Source organism: Bos grunniens, chromosome 17, assembly GCF_055505025.1.
Source record: "Bos grunniens cultivar Pamir isolate PY7600 chromosome 17, Bosgru_T2T1.0, whole genome shotgun sequence".
Classification (NCBI taxonomy): domain Eukaryota; kingdom Metazoa; phylum Chordata; class Mammalia; order Artiodactyla; family Bovidae; genus Bos; species Bos grunniens.
In genome coordinates this window covers 44240045-44256532 of record NC_141181.1, presented here as the reverse complement: position 1 = coordinate 44256532, position 16488 = coordinate 44240045, and the positions used below count along the sequence as shown (strand labels likewise).

The window sequence follows — 16488 nt, the reverse complement described above, 5'->3', positions numbered from 1 at the left end:
ACAATGGTCTCCCCACTGTCTTTGCCCTAAAGTTGGTTAGAAGAAGCCAAAAAGCAGGGAATAAAAGTACATTAAAAAAAATAGCTACAAGAAAGAAATGCATAGCATAATTGCAGGAAGAGGCATTGTCAGGGCACAATTTGAGAAAATATAATTTCAGTCCTGAAGTGATTGCCTTCAGAAGAGCAAGACAACCTACCCATTAAAGATCTTTGACATGAGAAAAACTGAAGTCCTCTGAGGAGAGTTGAATGGTATCTGATATTTTGATTTACTGTTTGAAAGCCGTTTTAACCATAGGAAACAGGTCCCAGAGTAGGCCTACCAAGGACTGGAGTATGACGATTACTAAATGGGAGAGTTGTGTGAATACTGGTCACTGATGTCATCTTGCTCTGAGCCCCTGCTGCATGGTAGCTTCCAGAACCTGGTGTATGTTTCTTCCTCCCAGCCCCCACCCTGGCCACCCCTTCCTTTGTCTTGTCAGTCATCCTTTATGCAATTGTTTAGGTAAAATGAGCTGCTTGGACACTCTCTCAAAGGATTCTGGATGTGGTAAGAACTCTGCTTGGATGATCGATCCTTATATGCTAAAATCCATATATGATTCATATATGATCAATCACATATATGCTAAAATCTCGGTGCAGTGACATCATAGGGCAAGAAACAGATAAACATGAAGATCCCCACTAAACTTCCAGTCCTTGCCTAAAATTAAGAGGATAGTGATAGCAGTGGTGGTGGCCAAGGAGAAGAGAAAATGGGAAACAATGTTTTAAAAAGAAGAAAACGTTTCTTGGAGAACACATGTTTATTCAAGGGAAGCTCAGTTTTCAGTTTGGATTCCAAGCAAAAAATTTCTCATTCCCCTGATGATTATGGAATAATCCTCAACACTCTGCCCTCATACAGCATTGCAACACAGAAGCCGTGTTCTTAGGGGCCTGGGGAGTCTGTGATCTGGGATCCCCATCTGCTGGGCTTTGGGGAATACAGAACTCTCTGAAATGTGAATTTTGTGTGTGTAATGTATATTTTGTACTGAAAAGGTTTATAGCTTTTATTAACAGCTCAAGAGACTCTCTGACTCCAAAAAGTTTAAAGTCGCTGTTGCTTATGAAGCACTCTTCATCAAAAAATACAGATACAAAGCAAAGATTCATTACAGCTAAAGACTGTTGCAATACCCCCCAACTAGACATTTTCAGAATACAATTTCTACAGAAATGTCTGGATTAAGAGAAGCTGCTCACAAGGTGACTTTTAAACAATACATGAGCAACTCCTTAGATTCATGAGCTCCTAAGCAGGAATTATTCATAGTTACCCACCAGCAACACACATGAGGGGCTTCCCAGGTGGCGCAGTGGTAAAGAATCCACCTGCCAGTGCAGGAGATGCAAGAGATGTGCGCTTGATCCCTGGGTTGGGAAGATCCCCTGGAGAAGGACATGGCAGCCCACTCCAGTATTCTTGCCTGGGAAATTCCATGGACAGGGGAGCCTGGCGGGCTACAGTCCATGTGGTCACAAAGAGTTGGACACAACTTCTATCTGGGTGCTATTTCTCATTTATGTAAGGGACAAGAAAACCAGGTAAAATTCTACAAAATTCTTGCCCTAAATAATTATACCTAGAAAATATTTCTGTCATTTTAACCGAAAATATCATCCTTTGTATGCATGGCTGTTTTGCGGGAAATTACTTTCAATGAACTGGTTTAAAAATTAAAATATTAATGTGATATATTAAGGGAAAATATGTCAATATTTTAGTTGTGGATAGTATTATAGAAGTATAGTTTGTCACAGAAACTATCCACTTCCATCAAAATAGTCTAAGGAAACAGGTGTAGAATAGATTATATTCCATTTAAAACATTGCTTGCTTTATTGTTTTTAAATAGGCTTATGTGAAACTGTGCCTGCTGGGAAAAAATGAAATCCGAATGAATCATACACCCAAAGGTCATTGATCTAAAAATATAGGTCCTGTGAAATGGATAAACATATTCTACTTAGTGGAAGTCATCGAGTGAGAGGATTTTAGAATCCTTCCAAACCATTTAAGTCTCTGAGGTTGTTAATTAATTTATTAGGAACGGAGAAGACAGCCACTGTCTAGGGCAGTGTGTCCATGGGGAGCAGAGCAGATGAAAAGTGATCCTACTGAGGGGGGACAGAGATCAAGGGGCTTCCCTTCTCACAGAAGGAAGGGAGAAGCATCTGTGCAAAGGCACGGGAGAGCCAAGCCTTGCTACCTGGGGTTCTCTGTGAAGGTGGACTTGGCAGGTGATCAGGAAATGCTGTGGATGATGTGCTGGGAGGATGCACTTTTGGAGCAGAAAACCAACTGGTGGAAGTAGGCCAGCATGTGTTGCCATCAGGACAGCAAACATGGTCTCTAATGGGAATGAGAGAGTTGAGTGTTCCTCCTGTAGATGCTTCTACAGTTATTATGGACAAGGATGCTGCTGCTGAAGGAATGGGGGCTTCTTGTGCGGAGGGAGGTAACAAGAATGTGCCAGTTTGTCTTTTAAAAATTTTTACTTTGTAACTGAGCCCTAAGCAGGAGATGTTCTCTGATAAATATCAGAGCAAATACTAGGTATGTATTTCAGAGTTTGGATGGCTGCCTTGCTGTGGACGCTAGCAGGGTAAATCTCTTTTACAGGGATGCTTCATTGTGAGAAAACTGTCTTTGGATAATACCGCTTATTGGTGAATAAGTACACATAATAACGTGGAGTTACTTCCTCAGGATTGGTTCCAAAACTCCTGTGGATACCAGAATACAAGACCTTTATGTAAAATGACCCCTGATATCTGGGGTTCCATATATGCGGATTCAACCAACCAAGGACTGTGAAAATGGAGGGCCGATAGTATATGTGTGGGTTTGCACACACACACTCGCGTACAAAGACCCACATGGAGATCTCACTTCACTGAGAAGTTTATTCACATTAAAATTGGGAAAATGACCTTCTCAAGTTCAAGCATGACCTGGTCCAGGGCTCAACACTAGTCTGACAAAAAATCCTATCATGTCATTGAAAAGATAACTGTGAAATATATATTTAAAATGTTATTATTTCTTTTGTAATAGAGTCTTTCCACAGGGTTGATATCTTAAGTCTATGAGGTAAATCTCCAATTAGTAGATGAGAATGTTATGTATTATAGTAACTAATTTTCCCAATGTCATACAGTTAGTAAACTGCAGGGTAGGAAATTTAATTCAAGTCTTCTGAATCTAATAGTTTACTATGAGTATAACAAAATACTGATTTAGTAAAGTTTTATTTTTATAAATTCAGCAATTTTTAAGTAAAATTTTATCATCTCAAGTTAATATAAGTAAACTTGTATTTAGGTATTTAAACTTATATATAGGTATTTAAAATTCACCTCATTTTCTTAGGCACATAGAACAAAGGAAAACAACTATTTTAAAATTGATTTTATTTAAATTCTAGCCAAAGTTTTCTTTGCAAGACATGTGAGGTCTATGAAATTGCAGATGCCCAAAATAGCTTTTCATTTATGAAGACATAAATATAAAATATTTACAGTCACAAGTGTATATGTTCTCGCAGGTGTAATTGTGTTTATGAGTGTATGTTTCTGCTCCCTATGATACACTTAATCAGTCAATAGCACATCATCTCTGAGTTGTTAATATTACAGAACTTGTAATGAGTAGAATTCAAGAAATGCATTCTAACTGAGACTACCAGAGGATAATATCTGAAATACCTAATTAACAAATACAAATCTCTAAAATGCTCAGTAATAGGAAATTTGTCTTCAATGTTGAATTCTTTTAGTCTAAAAATGAGTCTAATTTAATTAGTTTTAGAATAAGCATCAGAGCAGATCAGATCAGTCGCTCAGTCGTGTCCGACTCTTTGCGACCCCATGAATCGCAGCACGCCAGGCCTCCCTGTCCATCACCAACTCCCGGAGTTCACTGAGACTCACGTCCATTGAGTCAGTGATGCCATCCAGCCATCTCATCCTCTGTCGTCCCCTTCTCCTCCTGCCCCCAATCCCCTCCAGCATCAGAGTCTTTTCCAATGAGTCAACTCTTCGCATGAGGTGGCCAAAGTACTGGAGTTTCAGCTTTAGCATCATTCCTTCCAAAGAAATCCCAGGGCTGATCTCCTTCAGAATGGACTGGTTGGATCTCCTTGCAGTCCAAGGGACTCTCAAGAGTCTTCTCCAACACCACAGTTTAAAAGCATCAATTTTTCAGTGCTCAGCCTTCTTCACAGTCCAACTCTCACATCCATACATGACCACAGGAAAAAACCATAGCCTTGACTAGACGAACCTTTGTTGGCAAAGTAATGTCTCTGTTTTTCAATATGCTATCTAGGTTGATCATAACTTTCCTTCCAAGGAGTAAGTGTATTTTAATTTCATGGCTGCAGTCACCATCTGCAGTGATTTTTGAGCCCAGAAAAATAAAGTCTGACACTGTTTCCACTGTTTCCCCATCTATTTCCCATGAAGTGATGGGACCGGATGCCATGATCTTCGTTTTCTGAACGTTGAGCTTTAAGCCAACATTTTCACTCTCCTCTTTTACTTTCATCAAGAGGCTTTTGAGTTCCTCTTCACTTTCTGCCATAAGGGTGGTGTCATCTGCATATCTGAGGTTATTGATATTTCTCCCGGCAATCTTGATTCCAGCTTGTGTTTCTTCCAGTCCAGCGTTTCTCATGATGTACTCTGCATATAAAAATAAGCATAGAGATAACTTTGAATGTATTAAAGGAAACATTGCTTACATAATCATTGCTGTGAGTGGACTCCTTCAAGGTATACAGTCAATGGGAAAAGTGGACAAGTAAACCTGAATCTACTTATCTTTTGGTTCAGTGCTCTGTGAAGAGCCTTGGCAGCATGGGGGAAAGACATTCACACCCAATCAGCTGTCATGAAAAGTTGTCTGATCTGGGTTGTGAAGTTGAGGGTTTCCTTCCTAGAGGAAAGAAAAAGGAGGGAAAAAGCTGTGACTGAGGCAGAGGGAAATATCATAGCTATCATGAAGGCATCATGGAGCCTGGTGAGTCTGGGGAAAACAAGTTGGTTATGGTCATATCATCGGTTGATCAATGAGGAGGAGCAGATGCTAGGTGATGTGGAAAGTAGACAGATCTAGTGTGCTAGGAGAAGGAATTTGAATTTATTTTCTATTTATGGGGAAGTAAGACAAAAGCTGATAATTCTCATCCAAAATCTCTTTCTTTTGGGGTCATTCCCTCTCTCAGAACAGAGTGAGGCCATGTGACTGAGTTCTAGTGAATGGAAAGAGCAGAGATGGATGTCTGTCCTCTGGATGTGTCCAATCTCTCTTCTTGTAGAAGTGTTGGACATTATGTGTTGAAGGTGTGAAGACCTCTGTCAGCCTAATTGCTATCATTAGCACTTGATCTAAGCTATTATGTTACCAGTGCTTGGTCACTACAACGAGTTCTAGATATTACAGAAGTTTGGACAACCCTAAATAAACTGAGTACACTGGAATATTTCAATTTTGGAACTATAACTTTGGCCACAAGGGGAGGGAATCATTTAGGAGACTACTATAATAGACTTGAGAACCTGGACTCAAAAAGACAAAGTGTTTATCTGATGGACAAAAAGTTTCCCACCCCAGCTGCTATCTCTTCCACCTGTCCCTTCCTCCTTCACTTCTTTTTAAATCTGGGAGATATGATGATATATAAATGCCACACAAAAAGTCAATGGCAGTTAAGATAAATGGAAAACTCACAAACTCAAGATCTTTAGCAGGTAAATTTGTAAGAGCTTGTGATCAATTTGATACGGTAGATGAATTACACAAAGACAGCTAGAATGAGGGTTTCCCTGGTGGTCCAGTGGTTAAAAACCTGTCTGCCAATGCAGGGGACATGGGTTTGATCCCTGGTCTGGGAAGATCTCACATGCCTCAGGGCAACTAAATTCATGCTCTGCAACAAGAGAAGCTACTGCAATGAGAGGCCTGTGCACCTCAGTGAAGAGTAGCCCCTGTTCACTGTGGGTAGAGAAAGCCCAAGTGAAGCAATGAAGACCCAGAGTAGTCAAAAATAAATAAATGAAAGAAAGAAAGAAAGAAATCTATATGACCCACAAGTATAGCTCATGTAAGTGATTAGATACCATGTAGGAAATTTAGAAAAGGAACATGACTAAGGAACAGTAAATAAATATTAAGCACATTGACTTTGATTTGGCTGTAAACCACTGAATAACTGAGGAAGACATGTCTAAAAGGTAAGTCAGTTTGGAGTTTAGCCAAGAGGTCTGGGCTGTTGGTAACTTTGCATGGTCACATTTGTGTGAAGCAATGAAAACTGGGTGAGGGAATGGCACAAGCCCTCGAGCTGGTGATGGGAAATTTTGATTTAAAGATGGACAGAAGGAAAACAGATGCCCTCAGGGAGTAAAAGGAGTGGTCAGAGGGATGGGATAAAAAACAAAATAGCAGGGGATGAATCACCAAATCTAAAGCAAAAGAGCATTTCAAGTTCCAAAATTCCAAAAGCAATTCGGATAAGGACAAAAAATAGTTCATTAGATAATGCATCAAGAAGGTCATTGTTGACTTTACAAAGAGCAGTTGGCAAGAAATGCTGGTGACAGAAGTCTGATCCCAGTAGACTAGGCCACGGCTGGATGAAGGACAGCACAGGACAGACAGCGCCCCCCTCCCCCCGAAAAGCTGATGACTGGATGATAACCATAGAGGGAGGTCAAGTCAAGACAGAGATTAGTGTTTTTTCACTTTGAATGGAGAAGCCTTTATCATATTTACACTGCAAAAGATAAGAACAGTTTTGCAGATCTGGAAGGAGAGATGACACATGATTGAAGTCTCTAAGGCCAGGCCGGAGAAAGTATGTAGCTTTGACTTGGGCGGAAGTGTTCCTTCTCCATCTACTGAGGGGAGGAAAAGTAAGAACTGAAGTTTATGCACATTATGTAGCAAGACTTTCAAGAGGGGCCTCATTTGAAGGTATCTCTGGGATAAAATAAAATGAATAAAGTGAAAATTAAATGATACAGAAAAGGAAACTGTGAGAGAGAAGTGATGGGGTGGTAGGTCTGGACATTCTGGTCATAATTTGAGAGAACATTCTGGTCATAATTTGAAAGAAAGCACACTGGCAAGGGCATAATGGAATTTGCTGGGTTGCCCTGAGGACTCCGATGCGGCTGGACACCATGGCTTTGTAAGGGCACCTACTCTTGTGTGATTTTCTCCAGGCAGCAGGATAGCTGGAGACATACTACTGAACACCCAAGGTAATAGTTTCAATCCAGAGTGAGGTTTCCAGGGCTTTTTAGATGAATAAACAAGGCAGCAGAAGAGGCAAGTAATGGTGAGTGGAATCTCTGCTAAAATGTCGTGTCCAACTCTTTGCCACCCCACTGACTATAGCCTGCAAGCCCCCTCTGTTCAAGGGATTTCTCAGGCAAGAATACTGGAATGGGCTGCCATTTCTTTCTCTAGGGGACTTTCCTAACCCAGGGACCGAATCTGCATCTTCTGTGTCTCCTGCATTGGCAGACAAATTCTTTACCACTGGAAAGCCTTGTAGTTTATAATGTTGGCTAGTAATTTGCTTTAGATTGTGTTACACATAGTGTGGACATAATGGGTTGGCACACAGTGTGGAAATGCAGTACCAGAGGGACAAAATAAAAGCTTGTTTTAATCACTGACTTTTAGTCCATAAAATTTTATTTGAAGCATAAAGGATTTGCCAATGTATTTTATTGCAGCAGTCTTTAAGTGGGCATTTGGTACTGCCCTAAACTCAGAGTTATGTGTCTAACAACTTCTCCAAAGATGACAGTAATTCCATCCTGATGTGCTGGTTTGCCTTCCTATAAAAACAGCCTAAGTTCCTGAACTTGAAATGGTGATAACATATTTTTGCTTTTCACATGTCATGGGTTTTATTTAGCTTCATCTTGCTCTCAGGAAAGGACAGAGTACCCAAGGGAATACATATCTTTTTGAAAAATTTTCTCTTGGCTTTCTTAGCTGACCTACTGCTCATGATGCAAAATCATTCTATCTGATATAAAATTGTCAGAGTGTAAAATGTCATGATAGAAAGGAGCATGGTGCTAAATTTAAACTGGAAAAGGACTTTATCATCGAAGAGAGATTCTATTTTGTGCTCTTAGTAATAATGGGGAGTGACACGTCTTTGCCACTAGCTGGCTTTTCTGTGTTGCTTCTGTTGCCAATAGCCACACTGCTCTATGGTGATCTTAATGGATGGTGACACATATTGTTGATTATGTTGACATAAATTCTTCTAACGCCCCTTCTTTATGAATAGAAGATGGGGTGGGGATGTTTCTTGTTGTTTTAACTATGTGCCAAACCAAATATCACTTATATTCTTAATGATTTATGTTAGAGTCTATTCACTTGCATGGTATGACTGTTTAGTGTTTCGTGTGTTTATAAATCTCTTAGTTGGATATACCTATGTGTATATGTACATCGGTTTGTGTTCTTTGCAGCTAAAGTCCTAACATTAACTAATTATTTACCACAGTCAATAAAAATAACTGAGCAGTTATTGAGCACTGCTGGACCAGTTGCATCACTAAGTCAGATGCATACGATAGAAACACATTTAAACTTTATTGACATGGAAGCTAAGGCTCGGTCACCTCTCAAAGTAGGTATATTAGGTTCAGAGCTGACCCTAAAATCCACGTTTTAAACATGTACTCAATTATTCTTCTTAAATTGTTCTCAAACTAGCTGGTAGGATTGACTGCAGATAATTGAGCAAAGAAAATGACTCCCTTTCCCCAAGTTGTATATATTTGAATTTTGTAATCTGTGATATTAGGTAACAAAACTTGGTTAACACTTGCCTGCACCAAATTATACAGTTAACCTTGCCTTGGGGAAAATAGCTGTAAGTGCAAGTATAATTTAAAGCTATGTTCTTCTCATTTTTATTTACTTATTATTTCTTGTTGGCTGCCCTGGGTCTTGGTTGCTGCGTGAGGACTTTCTTTATTGCAGCGAGCGGGGTCCGCTCCCTAGTTGTGGTATGTGGTCTTCTCACCGTGGGGCTTCCTTGTTGCAGAGCCCAGCCTCCGTAGCCATGGTGCCTGGCCTTAGTCGCCCTGTTGCATGTGGAGTCTTCCAGATCAGGAATCAAAACTATGTTCTCTGCATTGGCAGGTGGATTCTTTACTACTGGACCGCCAAGGAAGTCCTCTCATTTTTAAATAGATTATTTAATTTAGTTATATGCATCATCTTCATTTGCCTTTTATTTATGATGCATGGTCAAAGATTAAAGAATTTACATGAGAATCAAAAGTCAACAATAATTTAATATTGTCTAGTCAGTTTAACTGTTATGTTGAAGGCTATTGTGTGGGGTTTTAAGATCTTCAAGAGAAGTTACTTTCTAAAAGGGAAATAACGGTAAGAGATAATGCCTACGCTATCAGGTTGATAAAGGGAAATGTTCCCCAGTATACTATGATTTTAAACTATATACTAATTAAGATTTGGAAATGTAGAAAAATAAGGTGATTTAGTTTATAGCCTTCTGACTGGAATGTCTAGGGACATCAGTCAGAAACAATGTTCTGCAAAAAAGAAGAAAAACACTTTTTTCATATGAGGCACTGGACATGTTTGGGTTTTGTTGTTGATTTCATAATCTCAAAGTTCTGTGAACAAGATATTATTGCTCCCATTTTAGGTGAGGAAATTGAGGTTTGAAAAGATTTTGTTCAAGATTACAGAGCAATAACATAATTTGACTCTAAGGTCATGTTTTCAATCCCATGTCCATGCTACCTTCCATGGATTATATAAAAATTAAAAAAAAAACATTTATTGAAATATAGTTGACTTACAATGTTATGTTAGTTTCCAGTGCATAGCAAAGTGATTCCATTATACATATATATATATATTTATTATTTTTCAGTCTTTTCTTCCATGTAAGTTATTATAGAATATTGAATAGAGTTTCCTGTGCTATTCAATAGGTCCCTGTCATTTATTTATTTTACATACAGTAGTTAGTGTATGTATGTTACTCCCAAGCTCCTAATTTTATCCTAAAATTTACCTTGTTATCATGGATTTGAGAAGTCATGAAAGAGCTTTGATTACCAAGCTCATCAAAATCTATATCAGTAAGGATTTTTATTGTGCTTTCAGAGCTGTCCATCAAAAAGTGTTTTAGTTTGTTTAGTAGTCGTACCCTTGTCACCTTAAAAGTGTTTGCATATATTTTGATGAACCTGATAAAAATTGCTCTTTCATAATTCCATGGTAACAAAGTAATTTTTGATAATTTCATTATCTACTCTCCTTATTAGATGAAGGATGCATGAATCATTTATAAGAGTAAGAATTGGGACTGGATTTATCTAACAATGTTTTATGAATGTGGATCAAACACGTTGGTTTTTCTTTGCCTATTGCCCCTTTGTTAGACAACAATATGTTTCTTTACCGCAAAGCTAAACACCACCTTCTAAACCACCGTGACCATCAAGGATCGCACTGCCCTGTAAGGCTAACTTGCACTGGTCCTTCGACCTTTAACTTCTCTGTCTTTTTAACTCAACGGGTCACATAAATAAATATTGAAAATAGGTTATCATTCATTTTTGTTGGTCAAAAACCAGCTTGAAGGTGTGTGAGAAAGAAGAGTGTGGAGAATTATGCTTGAAGTCAGAGGAACAGGAATCAAACTGTGCCGGACGTGGGTCTCTTCAGATTCAGTTATTTTAGTCATCAGCTCCTCTGAACCAGAATGTCCCAGGACACTGTGAGAAGTTCTTGCTTCTCCACCTAAACGTGTTATTATAGGAACTGAGTATCCTTTAAAAATTGTCATTGAATTTCCTGTTGAAAGTTGACAAATTCCATAAAAAGTATTAAATGCTCTTGCTTATCAAAGTGCCCATTCCTCTGCTAGACAAAATAAGTCTCCAACTCAAATAAAGTTTGAGATGACATTGAAGAGAACTTTTCTAAAATGACCTTAATGATGTGTGGCATTGATTTACTTTCATTCTCCAATTATAAATAAATTGCAAATTTTTTCTCGATAATGGAAGGAAAATAGTAAAGAAAAACAACTGAGTTATACATGCTGGTCCATTTTTATTTCATTTAAGCTGCTGCTGCTAAGTCACTTTAGTTGTGTCTGACTCTGTGCGACCCCATAGATGGCAGCCCACCAAGCTTCCCCGTCCCTGGGATTCTCCAGGCAAGAATACTGGAATGGGTCGCCATTTCCTTTTCCAATGCATGAAAGTGAAAAGTGAAAGTGAAGTCGCTCAGTCGTGTCCGACTCTTATCTACCCCATGGACTGCAGCCCAACATGTTCCTCCATCCATGGGATTTTCCAGGCAAAAGTACTGGAGTGGGGTGCCATTGCCTTCTCCATTTAATGAAGGGCAAATTGGATGGAAAGCAGAGTAAGTTTCTTAAGAATTATCATCCCTAAAGTGACAAGACAGAGTATTTTCACTCTGATCATCATTATGGTCTCTGCTGCAGGGAAGGCTGCAGTGCATCCTGGTGAGAACTCACCAGCTCCCGCACATGCTCACTGTATCATCCTGGCTAAGTTTCTTTTAACATCTCTATGCCTCACTCTCCTTGTCTGTCAGCAAGAAAAATACCAGAGATGCGATTTTTATATGAGTAAACGTTACGGGTTAAATGTTTGTGTTATTGATATATTGGACCCCATTCCCCCTAAGTGAATGTCTTAGGGTATGGGGCTGTTGGGAGGTGATTAGGGTTAGGTGAGGTCTTGAGGATGAAGCTCTCAGGAATGGCATCAGTGCCTTTCTGTTAGGACAGACGAAGAGAGTTGAATTCTTCACTTTCTGCCGTGGGAGGTTAGGAGGAGTCCATCTGTGATCTGGAAGAGGGTCCTCACACAACTCAACCACACTGGCTCTCTGACTGCGGTTTATAAGGCACACAGCTATGCACTTTGTTACAGCGAGCCAGAACTTAACTAAGACAAATGTTTTAGTGTCCTGAATGTGCTCAGGACAGCGCTTGGCACAGAAGGACTGTGCACTGAGTGTGAGATTTTAGCAGCTTTGTTGTTGTTGTTTTTTTCTTAGTAGCTAAGTTGTGTCTGACTCCTTCTGCGATCTCACGGACTGTAGCCCACCAAGTTCCTCTGTCCAGGAAATTCTCCAGGCAAGAATACTGGAATGGGTAGCCATTCCCTTCTTCAGGGGATCTTCCCAGCCAGGGCTCGAACCAGAGTCTCCTGCACTGGCAGATGGATTCTTTACCACCGAGCCACCAGGAAAGTCCATTAATAACTTTTTATCAATAGCAGCTTTACTTCACTGGGAAAAGTACAGAATTTGCCTTTCATTTCCACTTGTCTAGTCATACCATTTTCCTGGAATCAAGTGAGATAAGATGAGCTTTTGTTGTGGCTCCATTTTGCTCAAATCATCTCCTCTGCTGGCCACACCCTCTCTAGCCTCAAGGGCCCCCCTCCCCTCTACTTCCCTGTGAGGCTGTTACCTCACTTTTCCAAAGACCACTTCAAACACACCTCCTCTGTGTCATTCTCACTATTGCTTATTGCAAGGTTGTGTTAATTTCTGTGTTGCTGTAACAAATTGCTAGGAAGTTGGTGGCTTAAGACAACAGAAATTTACCTTCTCACAGTTCTGCAGGCCAGAAGTTCAAAATCAAGGTGTCAGGAAAACTGTGCTCCTTCCAGAAGCTCCAGGGAGAACAAGTCCCTGGTTCAAGAGCTTCTGGTGGTCCTGGTGTTCTGAGGGTCATAGCAGCATGTCTCGAGTCTTCAAGACCAGTATCTTCAAGTCTCTCTCTGTTGGTCATCACATTAGCTCTCTCTTCCTCTGTGTAATCTCCCTCTGGTTCTCACTTGTGATGGTTGAAGACCCACTCAGTTCAAGATAATCTCCCCAAATCGAGATTGTTGGCTTAATCACTTCTGCAAGGCCCTTCTTCCTGGTAAGGCAAGGTTTACACATTCCATTGATCAGTATCTGGTATTTTTATTTTGGGTGGCCATTTTTTGGACTACTGCACAGTGATCCCTTCTTTGAATATGCAAATGTGTTGATATTTTTCTAATAGCACTAATATCATTAAGAAATAATTATATGTCTCACATGTGTAGTTACCTGTTGCCTTGTTTTTGATGTATTCTAAATCTGCTTTTATTATATTCAAGTGCTAGGCCTTAGGTTTGCCAAACCAAGAAGACCAGATTCTTACATGCAAAGAGCTTGTAGCCTAGTTGGAGAGATGGACAAGTGAAGAAATAATTGCAAACAAATGTGAGGGTGCTAAATACGCAGAAAAATCAGAGAGCGGCAGTCCCCTGGGGTCATGTACCTGTTCAGAGCACGTGGGCCTAAAATTGCTTCGAATATAGAGGTTATATCCAATTCATATATTTCTGAACACTAATTACTAGAATCTTGATTGAGGACTTTCAATATTACTAACCTGAAATGTGCACGATATGTAATTAAAAACCTTTTAGTGACTGTGACCCTAATTCTTTGAGGTATTATGCAGAATAAAGGCCTCTACACTGTCTCCTTTTCTTTAAAAACATAATTCCATTTGACTACAATTTCTTGTTCTTTGCTAAGATGATAGGGAAGCATCTTATATCTTGGTCTATTGACTTATTTATCTCCCTCCATTTTGAAATAATTGCATCCTCAAAGGAAAGTAGGATTGTCTTACAATCTTTGCTCAACCTTCTGAACTAACCCTTAAGCTAATATCTAAGTGGCATGAAAGAGCTTTGATCTCTTCATTCTGATCCTCTGGTGATTGGCCCTCTGATGTGGAGGAATAAGTGTAGTTGCTCCTCTCATGATCCACCTTTTAGGATTTTTTTCCTCCAAGGGCCTCAAGGACATTGACTTTAGGTCAGAAGTGTTGCAGAGTTATGAAAGTTACAGTCTGGTTACAACTACATGTTCACTTATGACAATTTTTTCTTCCAATAATTTATTCCCACCTGTGTAAACAACAAGGATGATCTTTTTATTTGTGTGGTTTAGTCTTAATAGAATTATTACATCCTGATTTTCATTACATTTTATAATACTTCTACTCCCTTCACTCAAAAGCATCTTCTGTTCTGTGTGTCTCCCTGATAAAAAATTCTCACTTTAGCCTAGATAACCATAACTACAGTAAACTGGCTTGTTTGAACATACAGAAAAATTTTCTATGACATTTAGTAAAGAGAGTAAAGAAGACTTTATTCAAGAGGGGCTCCTGAACTAGACAGCAGGCTCAGCTTCTGAATAAATAAAAGTAGGAATTCATAGCCAGGAAACAGGGTGAGGGGTAATGAGCAGAAAATCACTAAAAGGAAGCAGGAAATTCTGGGGGGATGAACCAGCCTGAAAGGATTCCTGCTGAAGGTGGGTTAGAGTAATCAGCTGTCCAAGGTGGGGATGAGGAATTTGATCTGACATGTAGGGTGGTCAGATATCAACAGTGGATGATTCTGGCTGAACTGACCTAGTGGGATCCTTGCTAAAATTGGACCCTACAAGGATGGAGACAGGAGCCCCAGGGAGACTTTGGGTGAGCAGACATCTCAGAGGGGTAAGATGAGAATTTGATCCAAAAGACATTGTCTTTTCTGAACATTCATGAGGACATTAAAAATATATGAGAAAATCTTTCACCATCCCATCCTGGAAGGTAACTTATGCCTGCAGATACTATGTGTTTCATGCACTGCAGCCAGCAGTTATTGCCATTCTTGAGTTAGATATAAGGACACTGAGGTTCATATTTGTAATTTATAAATATATGACATCATTAGGGCTTCCCCAGTGGCTCAACAGTAAAGAATCCACCTGCAATGCTGGAGATGCAGGAGACATGGGTTCAATGTCTGGGTGGGGAAGATTCCCTGGAGGAGGGCATGGCAACCCACTCCAGTATTTCTGCCTGAAGAATCCCATGGACAGAGCAGCCTAGTGGGCTACAGTCCACAGGGTCATGAAGAGTTGGACACGATAGAAGTGACTGAGTACAGCATGTGACATCATTACTTTCTGGTAAATATATGTAAAGTAACATTTAAGTGAAACAACAACAACAAAAAAGAACACTGGGGCTCAGAAAAGCTAGGTAGACTTTCCAAGACCCAACAGCTAGGCAGTGCTGAAATGAACTAGTTTAGGATGACCTGGGATCACAGTGCATAATTACAATGGAGAAACTGGGAGTTGGAGAAGGTAACCACATGGAGCAGGTCATCTGCTGTGATGGAAGGGACCTGGGGCTACAGTGGTCTGGCTCCACCCTCTTCCTGCCCCCAGCTTCCTACAACAACTTCCACTGGCCTAATCCATCAGGAAGGTAGGGGACAAAGGAGCTTTTCGATGCAGTCCACATGGGACATGGCCCAGAGTGGAGAAGAGGGAGCTGATATAGGGGAGCAAACAGGAGTTATCCATTTGAGGGGTGACAAAGTTAGGGTAACCTGTGTTCTGGGTTCAGTGTTTGTATGTTAAAGCCCTCATATCCAGTAGCTCAGGATGTGGCCATATTGGGAGACAGATGTTTAAAGAGGCAAAGTACTTTTAAGAATGTGGCGATTAGGTTGGACCTAATCTAATTTGACTGGTATCCTCAGAAGAACTTTGAACACAGATAAGAATAGAGGGATTATGACATGAAGATTCAGGGGGAAGATAGCCATTTGCACACTGTGGAGAGAGGCCTGGAGCAGGTCTTTCCCTGATGGCCCAAGGTAGGAGCCAACTGCGATGCCTCAATCTCAGACTCCAGGCTGTGATAAAGGGAAGTTATTCTGTTTACTTCACTCAGGCTGTGGTACTTTGCTGTATCAGTCCTCAGTTCAGTTCAATTCAGTTCAGTCACTCAGTCACGTCCAACTCTTTGCGACCCCATGATTCACAGCACGCCAGGCCTCCCTGTCCATCACCAACTCCCAGAGTTCACACAGACTCATGTTCATCAAGTCAGTGATGCCATCAAGCCATCTCATCCTCTGCCATCCCCTTCTGCTCTTGCCCCCAATCCCTCCCAGCATCAGAGTCTGTTCCAATGAGTCAACTATTTGCATGAGGTGGCCAAAGTACTGGAGTTTCAGCTTTAGCATCATTCCTTCCAAAGAAATCCCAGGGCTGATCTCCTTCAGAATGGACTGGTTGGATCTCCTTGCAGTCCAAGGGACTCTCAAGAGTCTTCTCCAACACCACAGTTCAAAAGCATCAATTCTTTGGCACTCAGCCTTCTTCACAGTCCAACTCTCACATCCATACATGACCACTGGAAAAACCATAGCCTTGACTAGACAGACCTTTGTTGACAAAGTAATGTCTCTGCTTTTGAATATGCTGTCCAGGTTGGCCATAACTTTCCTTCCAAGGAGTAAGCGTCTT

General features: G+C 40.4%; 1 long non-coding RNA gene across 1 annotated transcript in view; it reads right to left on the bottom strand.

Annotated features, from left to right (window-relative positions):
• Positions 1–3452: 3452 nt before the first annotated feature.
• LOC147355246 (uncharacterized) overlaps positions 3453–16488 on the bottom strand; it is a 45031-nt gene continuing 31995 nt past the window's right edge. Inside the window, exons 3-4 of the long non-coding RNA XR_015144384.1 lie at positions 12727–13045; positions 3453–4739 (exon numbers count right to left, since the gene is read on the bottom strand). This is a non-coding gene — a long non-coding RNA (uncharacterized LOC147355246). The remainder of the gene's footprint in view (positions 4740–12726; positions 13046–16488) is intronic.